Source organism: Copadichromis virginalis, linkage group LG5 (assembly GCF_057382275.1).
Source record: "Copadichromis virginalis isolate Kocher_CV1m ecotype Utaka linkage group LG5, C_Virginalis_male_GT1.1, whole genome shotgun sequence".
Lineage (NCBI taxonomy): Eukaryota > Metazoa > Chordata > Actinopteri > Cichliformes > Cichlidae > Copadichromis > Copadichromis virginalis.
In genome coordinates, this window is record NC_140622.1 from 35,988,568 (window position 1) to 35,999,173 (window position 10,606).

Sequence of the window (10,606 nt, forward strand, 5' to 3'; positions counted from 1 at the left end):
TGCAGTTCTAACAACACCTGCTGAATGAAATGAATCTAACATGTCTTGTCGGTCTGATTGCAGCCCTCACTTCCAGTGAGTTCCCGTGAATCTGAGGAAGCACAGTGCAGTTGTTTCATCCTCAGCTTGTCTTTTGTTTAATATGATGAGAATATTTGTGTTTGTGCCCACGTTATGTGTGTCCACCTTGTGAGCCATTGTCTCTGTGTATATTCTGTAACATGAGGACTTCTGGGTCGGAGCTGGGAGCCATGACTCAGGAGGAAACAGGTTCTCCTGAGCATGGACAACAGGATGCGCTCACTGACACCATCTCCAAACCCGCAGACATGGATACGTAAGGACTCCTGGGGGGAGATTTGTGCTACTTTACATCTGGGCTAATACTGACATCACTGACCTTTCCAAATAAAAGAATGGAACAACCTTTAGGGTAATACTTTTTGTTAAAATAGAGGGGAGAGAATGGCAAGAAAGCAGAAGACATTTAGAAGAAGTGGTTCAAAAGTAACAGAGACACGTTTTTTATCCTGACTTTTTGCTTAACCAAACACATTCATAGAAACGTGCAGTTTTATATGTAAACCTCAAAGGTCATTCAGCTTGCCACATATATACACGTTTCATTAAAAAAACTGGCCTGGTTTAAAATATTTTTTCTGACACAATGTAAAATAATGGAGAACAAAAAAAAAAACAAAAGCTGAAGACCAATGTATTATTTTCCAAAATTAAAAGGGGATTTTCATCCTCACTGTGTCGTTTTTCTGTTTTAATATTATCTGTACTTTATTTCCTCAGTCAGGCTGTTTTTTTCTGGGTCGTTAAATAAAGCATGAGTCTGAACCTGTTGCACTTGGCAGTTATAGAATAGGAGTGATAGTGAAAGCAATAATAAAGGAAAACATATTGGCTGTGAAGATGATTTATGAACTTTGCAAAACATACTGCAAGACTTGAAGCACTCACAGCGCATACTGGCCTACTGAGGCTTCTGTCACTGGAGAAACTGGTATCTCCGCCTTGTCTAATGAGTGATGACAGTAATGAGTCTATAGGGAAATGCTTGGTTTTTGCTAGTAAAAGACTATAGAAAATGTCACAGTAACTACGTAAATCTTGTTTTTTGAAATATTTATATTTTATGACAATGTTCAGTACTAACAAGATTTGAGATGTAGCAGTACAGAAAGTCAGGGAGGCTATTCCCTTGTTTCCGTGTCTGGGACCGACACGTGTTATCCCCAAAGTGTGTTAGAGTCGCACAAGAATGTATTTAGTAGGAGGAAGTCACTTGTGTTAGCTAAACATTCCATATGTTAAAGCGTCAGTCTACTGCACAGTGTTTGTTTCACAAACTTTGGATATGCACATTTAAAAGAGCTTTGTAGATCTCAAAAGCATTCTACTTTCTGTGTGAAATGATAAATCATATGCTTTGACACATTTAGGTAAAATTATTGTCAGAATTAAATAAAAAAATATTAAACATTTCTGAAATGTTGATGTGTACCAGAATTCATTTTAAACATCACATCTGTACAAAGAAAAACAGAAATCTTTAACTATTAGCAACTTTTTAATTTGTTGCTTTAAATTTCAATACTCGTGAACATCTATGTTTTAAGTGCTGTGTTAATGGCCCCTAGAAACACCTTGAAGCTGACACTGTTCTCCTTGTAATCCTTTATGATGGTATCATTTCAGTGCCATGGAGTCAAGGAAAAATACCTAGATCTACATTGTGATATTACAAAGCAGAGGTACAAAACGACAATAGCTCTGGAAAGTACTGTGATGCAGACATGACGACCTAGTCTGCCAATTGTTCAAGCAAGAGGCAGGCAGGCCAACTGCTTTCTTCAACTCCAGTGTGTGGTGAAGAAATAAAAGCTGCCATTGTCTCTGTCTTCCTGTGATTCCTCAGCCAGCTGTCTTTCGATCTGCTGACATACACTTACTGTCACAGTGTGTCATCGGCATTCCTGCCACAAAGTTAGTGGAAGGCTTCTTATGAATTTTCTGGAAGTCCAAGCTGTATCATTGAGCAATAATAATAATAATAAAAAACCTGCGTTGAAATGTGAGCCTGTCAAAGAAGAGTCTCATGTGAAGTTAAACATTTTGTTGTGTGAAATATTCATGCAAATGTCACATAAGCGTTATCATTCCCATGCTGAGGGACACTGAGAAAACTCAGAAAAGGGAAAGAGGGAGAATATAAACATTAGGAAAAATGAATGTAACCTTATACTTTGCAGGGCTTAATGCCATGTGAAAGGAAGAAAAGCCCTATAACCGCTACATCTGTGTTTAAATGCCCCACATACAGCCACCAAAGCGTCAACTCTAGACTGAAAACTGACATCTACCCCATCGGATTACGTTCAACTTCACAATGATATACCACTTCCTGCTCAAATCGTCGTCAAGTGTTCTTGAATACATTACATAAAATCACCCTGCACCTTACTGTCTTTGTCAGCTAGTTGTTTTCTTTGGGTGTTTTCGCACAAAACTGCGGGCAATCTCAGAAGAGTTAGGAGGTTGTCCGCATTTGTACCTTCTCACATGTAGCACACAGCAGGAAATAGTCCACTTCAGACGTGCTTTCTCTGCAGGAAACACAGCGTTTGGTTTCGGTACGGGTGCTACCTGGGTAGGGCATGCAGGAGGTGGGACACATGACGTCCACTTCTCCCTGTGAATTTATCAGACAATTGCCATTCTTTTCTCACATGAGCTCAGTTGGTGAGCACAGATTTTGCAGTAGGGGTGGGGAGGGTAACGACTGAGTCAGTCATTTGTGTTTTCGCACGCAGCTCTGATGGGCCATGTCTAGAAAGCTTACAGGGAGAATTCTTTGAAAAGATATTGCCTCGATTTTTGCTTTAGTTTTTTAGTAGGAAATGAAGGAAGTGCTGTTTGATACATTGTCCATATTTCTCTTAATCAGAAGTAGTGTAAAATTATACACATGATTCTTAACCCTGTCATATTCACCAAAACGCTCAGTTTCTAACTTTCTTCAGTTAAGTTATAATATTCATTAAATGATTGGAATCCATCCTTTTTCTTCCACTTATCTATTTGAGAAAAATATCACACATTTAATCAAAAATATAGTAAATGTAGACCAATCAATCACAAAAACAAGGTCGAAAAAACTGAGTAAAAATACTGAAAACCTCCTCGCTACTTTTTTGGAAGCATTTTTCTCTTCTCTCTGTCTCTAATGAACAGACCCAGTATCCCTCCATTCCTCCCCACTGGGACCAGTGATGGAGCAGTCCTCCCTCCCAATGAGACAAGTTTCACCCAGGCTAGCTATGTGATGTGCGTATTATTTAACTGACCCTGGCCTCTAACCACAGGCCCTTGGGAACACACGCATGTGCAGGGCAAAGGAATGTTGTTGTTGGGTTTTGACTGGAGAGAAAAATAAAATGTTAATATTTAATCATCTAAATGTATTGGTTAAAAAATAGAAAAAGCACTGGAGGAGTGTGGTTTTCTCCTGAGGTCAGTGATCTACTTTACAGTTTTATGTAAAGTGATCTGGATTACATTTAATTATTTACTTTATATCATTACCATATATGCATTCGAGCTCCCGCCAACGTACACACACATATACACACACACACGCGCGTACTCACAGCCTTGTTGTTCTGAGCCCCTCTTCGCCCTCTTCAATGCCCCCTATGTCTCAGGAATGTGGGAATGATTGCCTTAATTTTATAAAGCGCACGGCTTCCTTTGGTTCAATTTTCACCAACACCATAAAAAAGAAGCAGTTGTAGGTCAGCAAGAACCCATCTGGTTTTGCCATTGCTGGGGCTTTAATGACCAGGTAATAAAAGTTCAATTTGACAGAAATTACAACAGATGTTTCGAGCTATAAGCCTCAGACATAGTTGGTTCCACAGCGGGATGAAACCCCATGCCTAAAGGGGCTGCCCACTCGTCTGATACACTGTACTAAATGACTAATGTTTATACAGCATGAGAAATAACATTAGAAATGCACTTGTAACAACACTGAGCGAGCAATACAGCTTTAGAGTTCAGCTTTTTTAATAGCTCAGAAAAGTTTCCTCTGTATTTTTATTTAGATAAAGAAATATAGAAGTATTAAGGTGTCATAAGAGAGAACACTTTATATTTTTAATTAAGTTGCAGGGAGTTGACTGTAACGTAAATAGCATGTATGGGAACAATGCATTCCATTTAAACAACCCTGCAATAAATACGACCTTCCTGCCTGGGAGATTACAAATCATGTGTCAGTACTTGACACATTGCAATGTTTGACTGTATTATAGTATACTGCAAGGTATTTGTGTCATTGTGTCTCAGCTTGTACAAATACCACATAGTGACCTTTTTATGACCTTTGTGTTACAAAAAGGAAAAACTAAATAAAAAATTCATCATATTGTGTTGTAAATTTGTAGATTTTGTAGATGTAGATCCTTTGTTTCATCTCCTGAATGAAGGCAAAGGGAGAAATAAAGGGTTAAAACTCAGAGTCAGAGAAGAAATCACAATTTTCTTTTTAACGGAATCTCAAAAATATTGTTTATTTTAAATTTATACCTATTTTGAGTTTGAATTGTGCAAGTTTTGGCATGATAATCAATTCTTTAATAGATTTAAAATGAGCCATTTTAAAAATAATTAAATTATTATTATGGTTATGATGATGATGATTATAATTATTATATTTCTGCATTGTTGGCAGTTGATCTTCAGCTGCAGAAGCAGGAAAGACGAATCAGTCTTTCTACACTAACTGTTATTCAGTCCTCAGAGCATTAACATTTTCTGTTGATTTACACAGCAGGTACACTAAGACTCATCCTCTGCCAACTTTTAGTTTAACAACTGAACTGTGGGAAAACTGTTTGGTTTGCTAAAGCTTTTCTCACCAAACCCAAGTACTGTAGTACACAGCATTAAACTTAAAGGAATGTCTTCAGCGGATATGTCAAATTCAACAACCTCAGGGCAGGTATTCAATTCTTGATTGCTCTATGTTTTCCCATGTGTATGAACACAACTGCTGCTGTGTCAATCTGTGTGAAAATGGCTTACGTTTTTGCTTTATGTATTACATAGCCTGTGAGTCAACACAGGGCGTGACAAGGCATGACTTCCGTCTTAATAGCCTTTACTAACAGAAAACACCTAAATAAAAAGAGTGCAACTGCCTTAAAACAAGAAACTCAAGAAACCCAAACTACAAATGTCCCTAAAACACAGCTGGTGTTCAAATAACACCTCACACAATTGACGCTTGTTCTCACTTCTGGTGATTTATAATTCCCCTATGGATGCAAATAAAGAAAAACCTCAGCCAGTGTCCAACTCTCCTATGATGGATGATATCCTAAAGGAATTCCTCAACACTACACTTCTGAGACCTCTACCTGCACCCCAAACATAAAAAAAAAAAAAAAAGTTTTCAACCTCTCCATTTCCTGTGCACACGCACAGATTTGAGAACGGATATGTTCTCACATAGAGTCACAAGTTCCCACAACTCTGAAAAACACCAGTCTTTAAGATCCAGGACCGATTTTTTTCCTTCTCCTTTTCTCCTTCCTTTGATAGGGACTAGGTGTGTTAAGAATATTGCATTTCTCTTCTGTTCAGGTGACTTGAGGAAAGAAATAGTTTCGCAACAACACAACCCATTGTCTTATCAACAGTTATGTACAGTTTCTTTTTCAGATTTTTTGAGTAGTTGGTGATGACAAAGAACTCACATTCCTGAGTGATAGGGATTCGCAGCTGAATGGATTTCTTTCAGGTAATCATTTTCTGAAGCAGGAAAAAGGAAGAACCATGTCTCAACTATACAGACATCACTGAAGTCAAAAGGTTACTATACAGCCATGTTTGGTATCAACAACAGTGATACAAGGAAAGTATTCACCTCCATGACTCTGACTTGACCTTTGTGGAGACATTACAAATGTGCTTACCATCCACGTTGGACTCACTGAGCAAAATCCCGATTTGTTTGAAGCTCCTGTTCTGTTTGCTGACATGGGGCTTTCATTTCAGCGTTAGAGACAAGTCCCCCCCCCCCCCATCTCTTCCTGGAGTCTCTCTAGCTTCCTCAGCTTCCTACTGCAATCCAAAGACATGAAGTTAGTGGGGTTAGCTTAATTGGTGCTTCTAAACTGCCCACAAGTGTGAATGTGAATGAGAATGGCTATATGTCTCTCTGTTAGCCCCGTGGCAGCTGGGATAGCCTCCACATCTATCTAGCCTCAGAGATGAGACAAATGTAACTTATAGATGCAGGTCAGGAACTTAACTTGTAGATGAGCTTATATCTAAGAACAAATCCAAATAAAGTTTTGAATGGACAGCACTGAAGCAATTATTGTTAATTCTGATAGGAACATAACATAGCCAAATATAAAGAATCAAGAATGGTTGTGGGGACATTTCACTCACTGTCCCTACAGGGACCATTGGAACATTGTATAAATTGTTTAATTCTTTGGGCATTTCAAGACACATATCAGAGCTAGACTGAAGCATGTGGTACTCTGGCACCAGTTATCCAGAGGAAGGATAAGGTAAAAAACAAACAAACTTCACTGACATTGTTATGTGAGTAAATATTCAGGAATTTCAGTGCATCCTGCAAAGTCCTTGCATGTTAATATCCTGAAAGATTGATCTCACACATATTCAGTTTCCTTTTCTATTCTTCTCAAAATTGCGTCTAAATACGTTTACCCTGTGGCATCTGAGCATAACACTGGATGACTTTGTAATCTGAGCTCATCTTGCTCATTATTAAATCGTAAGCGAAGATAAAATATTGCCAAATACAATTGCATAGTATTTGCTTTAAAAATGCTTTGGCCACTGTTTCAAACAGTACCCACTGCTTTCCGTTCACTGCTGTTGTGGTAACACAACAGAACAAAGCAATCAGCAGAGGGGATTTCCCTGCTTAACAGTCAGCCAATAATACAGCTCTCATGACAAACAACACATGAACAGAGCATCGGTATTTACTTATAATAGAAATAACCATCCGACGTTAAAAAGTATGAATTATGTCTTCCATTTATTTTTGTTGCTCCTAAAAGTAAGTGGTCTTTTTGAAGTTCATGATCAATTGTCCACAGAACTAAAACAAACATTTTTGTTTGTTTGGTTATGTTAATTCAATAAGTGATTATACATGACCTGCATTGGACTGAATGATGTCATTGCGTCAGTGTTGGGCTGAATTCCCATGGCTGGAAGGCTAAGGGAAGGAAGTCTTCATTACATGACCTGTGTGCGCATGTCTGCGTGATTTCGGCTTCAGTGAGCAAAATGTTTTATCACTGTCAGCAAAAACAAAGTGGGTTATGAGGGATAAAGAATAATGATGTTGGGGCAAAGTGCAAAATAAAGAGTTAAGGAGTGAACGCTGAAATAAAGACATTTCTCCACATGGACAATAAATTTTGAGACATATTACGTCCTCCAAGAAAGAACTAAAGAAAAATAAAATATATTAAAAATTCACAACAGTGAGGTGCAAACAAAAAGAGAACATGATTAAAAACCATGACAAACCATGAGAATACCAAGTAAACATGTTGAAAATTATTAGGACTGTGGATATAGAACAGCATTACTATGCATGGGTTATGCAGAAAGGTTTTAGGCACCTATAAACCACCACACTTATGTTTTAAAAACACCCATATAACTATAGCGAATTCTTGAGGTGGAGGTTGATACATTTTCTTGCCCACCTCTAAAATTCTGTGAAATTAATTTGCTTTCACCTTCCTTTGACTTAATAAGTATAACAGTATATCTGTTTGAAAACTATATAAAAACGAGAGATATTGTACAGAATTGAGGTTTACTTTTATAACCTCTTGATTTCATTTGTCCCAAAGCGGTGGGATACTCATGAGTAACACTGTCTTTAAAGTGATTATTGATATAACATGGAAATGGTACAAATTGCTCCACCAGTTTACCCGTCTGCTTGGAAAGTGTAAATATTGATTTATTACAAATGAATGTGGGAAGGGGGACCTACCCGCGGCCTTTGACCTTTCATTCCTTCCACCAAAAATGTACACAAAGCCATATAATTGATCACTGCAAATCAATAATTTGAAAAGTGATAGCTAGACACACAGCTAATGGATAGATACAGAGATTTTAAGAGCTTATTGGTGTGTTTAAAGCTGCACTAGTTTTCTTTTTGGTTTACAGGACAAAATCAATCTTTTTTTTTCATTTTGAATAACATTTTGCACTAATCCGCGTTCCTAAAAACAAACATTCAAGCAAAACAATCAAATCAACAAAAAACCCAACACATATTTACAATGTTATGTGTCATGCATTTCTACATACATGTATTATTGTTTTCTTACCAAATCTTGATGAAACAGGCTCTTCAACCCTGAAGTGACTTGCATTTTATACCTGTTTGACCTTTTCACCCTCATGAATAAATGAAGGGTTCTCACTGAACGAAGAAATTATGTGGGAGAAAATTGCAATGAGAAGAAGAGATACTTGTTTTACTTCAGGATTGAAACTCCCTCAGGCTCGTTTTTTTTTTTTTCTTCCCTCGTCTCTTTGTAGAAGAGAAATAGAAAGGAGGGGTGAGAGAAGGAGGCCACAGGTGACCTTTTTGGATTATCAACTCAATGCCTGGGGTGAATGAGAGAGAAAGAAGGAGAGGGAGTGAAGGAGAAGAGAGGTGGGGATCGGCTGGGGGAAAGGTAAAGGTGTGAAAAAAGGAGTGATGTTTTCATTTCCTTTCGTCTCTGCTTGGTGGCTCCAGGCAGTGGATTTTCACCTCACCTTGTTGCACATTGTCTTGTCACTGCAAAGTGTGTGAAAACTCCGCCCACAACGAGCTGAAGGCCGAGGGAAAGAGAGCAAGGAAGTCTAAGTTAACACACTGTAAGGCAAACAAAATCCTGCTCGGCGACCAATAAATAAGTAAAGAACATACAAGGACCAACTGCTATCCAGTTACTTCAGGTTGTAGAGAGATAAGTCATCATGCATAATAGGAAAGAACTGTGTGATTAGTTTATGAAAGATTAAAAAAAAGAGCTTTTATAAAGATCCATATACAGAAAACGTAAAAGAAGAGAGGAATTCCAGGATAAAACACATTCTAACAAAAATTAATATGGTCAATGTTTCAAAACCAGCTGAACTGATACAGTGAAGACTTGCTTTGTAAATATTTTAATCACTTAAAAGCAACTTTTTAAAGATATGCTCATGGCTATACTCAAATGAATTGTATATTTTTATCTGTGTATACTCTGAATATCATGATAGTATATGTATATGCAGCATGGATGTGTGTGTGTTGTTTGTATATGCCTGTCTCCTGCAATCTATTTTTATTATTTAGTGATTCAGTGAACTTCTTTTAATTAAATTGCGTAAACACATTAAATATGAATAGAACATGTAATTCAACCATTAATTTGACAATTTATTAACAATTAACTTTACAGCTGGTCTTAACTACTGCTCAGCATTTAATCTGCCATCTTGTATCTTCACGTGGACCACATGACATTAACAACCTCCTTTCCAGTCCAAAGTCTGTGCAGATGTTATTCATGGTCTGTTTGATGAGTGATCTTCAGGTTCACATTAAACAATTTAACCCCTAAATCATTTGGTCTAATAAACATTTGCTTTTTGACTATTAATTTATAAATTGCTCTCATGGTTGTGATGACAATAGACATAACTGAGATGTCTTTGTTTTATAAAACCCGATACATTCTGTAAACACTTAAATATGAGGATGTAACAAATGTTTTATAGCTATGAACCAAACACTGGTAAAGCGGCAGTTTGTCATCATGTCACTTCAAAGCTCTAGTCCACTGTGTCATTTTGTCATTTTGCAACCACATGAAAAACAAAACCGCACTACTTGGTAAGATAATTCAGCGTACAAGGACACCAGCCATAATTTAACTTCAGTTGCAAAAAGTCTTTGTATTTTCTTGAATGTCTATCCACTATGAGGTTAGGAAAATTGAGGAATTTTCTTCTATAGTTTTTTTTTTCATTTTGCTTTGTTTGGTTTTTTGTTTTTTGGTAAAATTGTTTGAATAATTTTATTCTAGGAAATTCTCGCACAAAACAAATCAGCAAACATTCCCCAGTGGATGTCAAACTGCTGCAACCTACTGCTTCTCTCCCCTTTCCATTGCCTTCAGCTATTTTTACTTTTTAACAGCATTCCCATGTGATTATTATTCTTTTTCTCATTGATCATTGACAGAAAATGCTTTATTGGATCCATCTATGCCCTATAGTCTATGCTGTGAATCCAATGACTCCTGAGGCCAACGTGTTTATGGTCATGTCTGTGAGCAGTCGACAGGCACTGGAACGCTGCACACAACCACACCTAATTAGAACAAGACTGTTTGACTTACTGCATTACCCTGTTATTACTCAGACTGGGTACAGAAGGACACAGGGCCTGATTTTAATAACTCTGCAGACAATTGAGGGAAATTTTCAAGCAGCCACCAAGGCAGGCAAGTATTTACACACATGATTGCTGGACTTT